Below are 4,195 nucleotides of genomic sequence, written 5' to 3' on the forward strand. Positions count from 1 at the left end.
TTGTTTGCCATCTGCATGTATATTCGTTGTGAGGTCTCTTTTAAGGACTCTTGCCCATTTTTAAATCAAGTTATTTGTTTTCTCATTGTTGACAATTAAGATTTCTTTTTCATATGTATCTTTTGCAAATATTTTCTCCCAGTCTGTGGCTTATCTTTTTATTCCCTTGGAATTATCTTTTGCAGAGCATAAGTTTTAAATTTTAATGAAGTCCAGCTAATTCATTATTTCTTTCACGAATCTAGCCTTTGATGTTGTATCTAAAAAGTCATTACCATATCCAATGTCTTCTAGGTTTTCTCCTACCTGGGAGAAAAATTATCTTCTGGGAGTTTTATTATTTTGCATTTTAGTGTTGTGTTTCATTTTGAGTTAATTTTTGTGTATAGTCCAGTTGTTTGTATTTATATGAGTTAATTTTACGGTCTCTATTCTGTTCCACTGATTTATTTATTCATTCTTTTGTCAATAACACACTCTCTTGATTACTATAGGTTTATAGTGAGTCTTAAAATCAGGGTTGTATCAGCCTTCCGACTTTGTTCTTCTCCTTTAATGTTATATTGGCTATTATGGATCTTCTGCCTCTCTATTCAGACTATATAAACGTTAGAATAAGTTTGTTCATATCCACAAAATAACCTGGTGAGATTTTGGTTGATGTTGTGTTAAGTATATAGATCAAGCTGAGAACAATGGACACCGTGGCTGTGAGTCTTGCTATCTGTGAACATGGACTATCTCTCAATTCATTTAGTTCTGTGATTTCTTTTTTTTAATGTATATTACATAATTGTAAAATATTTTGAACTTCAAAATAGAACAATAATGAACTTTAATATTCTGGGGATAATCTTTTTGGTTTATGATAGGGTTGCTGGATTCTAACTTGGGTGAAGGAAGTTATGTTAATCATTCTTTTCAGCAGAAGGTATGGCCTCCTGTTTCATTTACCTTTCATGGAGAATGTCTTGTACAAGTCAGATGTGAGCCACCTTGGATCTTGGGTGTCTTCTCTGATTTCTTTTATCAGAATTGTGCGGTTCTCTTCAGATAGATCTTGTATATATTTTGTTCGATTTATACATAAACATTTTATTTTGGGAGGTGTTAATATAAATGATATTTAGTCTGTGATTTCCAATCCTATTTGTTCATTGCTGGCATATGAAAATAATTGACTTTTATATGTTAATCTTGTATCCTGAAACCTTGCTATAATCATTTATTAATTCCAGGAGGGTTTTTTTTTTTTTTTGGTTTAGTTTGATTTTAGAGATTTTGTCTGTCTAATCTTTCAAATTTATTTCTTTTTTTAAATATTTTTTTAAATTTATTTCTAGGAGAGAGAGAGAGAGAAAGAGAGAGAGCAGGGGAGGGTCAGAGAGAGAGGGAGACACAGACTGAAACAGGCTCCAGTCTCTGAGCTGAGCCCGACGCGGGGCTCGAACCCACGAACCGCGAGCTCATGACCTAAGTGAAAGTCGAACGCTTAACCGACTAAGCCACCCAGGCGCCCCTAATCTTTCAAATTTCTACATAGATAATCATGACATCTGCAAAATTTCGCTTTTATTTCTACCTTCCCAATCTCTATGGCTTTTTAATTTCCTTTTCTGATCTTATTGCATTGGACTTCTAATACAAAATTGAAAAAGCATGGTGAAAGGAGACATCTTTGCCATACTCCTGATTTTAGTAAGGAAACTTCAAGTATCTGTTACCTATAACGTTACTTTAGATTCCTTTTTTTTTTCTTTTTTTTTTTTTTGGCAGATGTTTCTTACCCAATTGAGGAGGTCCTCTCTACTTTTTGCTCACTGAGAGTTTTAACATGAATGGGTGCTGGATTTTGTCGGATGCTTTTTCTACCTCTATTGATATAATTGTGTGACTTCGGATTTCACCTATAGGTATGATGAATGACATTAATAGATTTTACAAATGTTGAACTGGCCTTGCATACTTAGGATAAATCCCACTTGGTCATGGTATATCATTCTTACATGTTGTTGAATTTTACTTGCTGATATTTTGTTAAGAATTTTGACATCTATGTTCATAAGAGATGTGGGTCTGTAGTTGAGTTTGTTTTTTTTCTTCTAGTACTTTTGTCTGGTTTTGGTATTAGGGTAATGCTAGCCTTATAGAATGAGTTAGGGAGTATTTCTTTTGTTTCTATCATCTTATAAAGATTGTAGAGAATTGGTATAATTTCTTCCTTAAATGTTTAGTAGAATTCACCAGAGAAAGCCTAGAAGTCTGCTGCTTTTTGTTTTAGAAGGTTGTTAATAATCAATTCAATTTCTTAATTAGTTATGGACCTATTCTTCTGTGAGTTTTGACAGATTGTGATCTTTTTAGAAATTGGTCCATTTCATCTAGGCTCTCAACTTTGTGGACATAGTGTTGCCCATTGTATTTCTTTATTATCCTTTTAATTTCCATGGGGTCTATGATAATGTTCCTTTTTCATTTCTGGTATTACTCATCTCTGTTCTCAGCTTATCAGTTTTGTTTTTCAAAGAAGAGCTTTTAGTTTCATAGATTTCCTCTATTGATTTCCTGTTTTCAATTTCATCTATTTCTATTTTAATATTTATTATTTCCTTTTCCTGCTAACTCTAGATTTCATTTGGCCTTCTTTTCCTAGTCTCTATGATTAGAGCTTAGATTATTTGAAATCTTTATTCTTTTTTTTTTTTTAATGTTTTATTTATTTCTAGGAGAGAGAGAGAGCCAGCGTGAGCAGGGGAGGGCCAGAGAGAGAGAGGGAGTCACAGACTCTGAAACAGGCTCCAGGCTGTGGACTGGCTGCCAGCACAGAGCCCGACGCGGGGCTCAAACCCATGANGATAATGTTCCTTTTTCATTTCTGGTATTACTCATCTCTGTTCTCAGCTTATCAGTTTTGTTTTTCAAAGAAGAGCTTTTAGTTTCATAGATTTCCTCTATTGATTTCCTGTTTTCAATTTCATCTATTTCTATTTTAATATTTATTATTTCCTTTTCCTGCTAACTCTAGATTTCATTTGGCCTTCTTTTCCTAGTCTCTATCATTAGAGCTTAGATTATTTGAAATCTTTATTCTTTTTTTTTTTAATGTTTTATTTATTTCTAGGAGAGAGAGAGAGCCAGCGTGAGCAGGGGAGGGCCAGAGAGAGAGAGGGAGTCACAGACTCCGAAACAGGCTCCAGGCTCTGAACTGGCTGCCAGCACAGAGCCCGACGCGGGGCTCAAACCCATGAACCACGAGATCATGACCTAAGCGAAAGCTGGACGCTCAACTGACTAAGCCACCCAGGCGCCCCAAAAGAACTTCCTGTGCCTCCCCGTTGGGGAATCGAACCCCGGTCTCCCGCGTGACAGGCGGGGATACTCACCACTATACTAACGAGGAACCGCACCTTTATTCTTTATTAATATATGCATTCAATGCTATAAATTCCCCTCTAAGCACTACTTTCACTGCATGCCACAAATTCAATAACTTTTTCAATGAAAAAGTTTCATTTTCATTTAGTTGAAGTATTTTTTCACCTTCTTGAGGTTTCTTATTTGACGCATGCATTATTTACAAGTGTGCTCTTTAATGTCCAAGTATTTTAGGATTTCTCCAGCTATATTTTTGTTATTTATTTCTAATTTAATTCTAATATTGTCTGAGAGCATTTATTAGTTTAATTATTTTGTAGTATGAAAACATATGTTGTATGATTTCTATTCTTTTAAATTTACTGAGGTTTTATGACACAGAATATGGTCTCATTTTTCAATGAGATGCAATTTTTTTTCACATTTATTATTTCTGTTACCACATATGTGTGATAAGGACACATATTGCCCACATGTTCTCCCAAAATACCAACAAAATGTTTTTTAACATTAAATTTTCTTTTTTAACATTTAAATTTCCAACAGAGCTGTGAATAGAGCTTGAAGTGCCTCAGACAAAGCCTGCAAGCTAGTCTTTAATAGAGAGTCAATCCCAAAGAGACAAGTGGAATGAGGAAGGGGAGAAGGAAGAGGCAATATAGGGATGCATCATCTGAGTTGTTGCTTCTTTGTATTAAGTAGGAGAGCTGTTTAAATCAGATGAACCTGGATAAAATTGCTTCTAGAATATTTGCTTACCACGATGGAGCCTGAAAGAGTTGGCTCCCTTGAGCTCAGGAGTTAGGGAATGCAGTATGCT

At 34.9% G+C, this 4,195-nt stretch overlaps 1 non-coding gene across 1 annotated transcript; it reads right to left on the reverse strand.

The window, feature by feature from the left end:
* Positions 1-3,328: 3,328 nt before the first annotated feature.
* TRNAD-GUC (transfer RNA aspartic acid (anticodon GUC)) lies at positions 3,329-3,400 on the reverse strand. Its single transcript has one exon. It is a non-coding gene; the product is annotated as a tRNA-Asp (tRNA).
* Between the last annotated feature and the right edge of the window lie 795 nt (positions 3,401-4,195).

Source organism: Crocuta crocuta, unplaced genomic scaffold (assembly GCF_008692635.1).
Source record: "Crocuta crocuta isolate KB4526 unplaced genomic scaffold, BGI_CrCroc_1.0 scaffold223, whole genome shotgun sequence".
Lineage (NCBI taxonomy): Eukaryota > Metazoa > Chordata > Mammalia > Carnivora > Hyaenidae > Crocuta > Crocuta crocuta.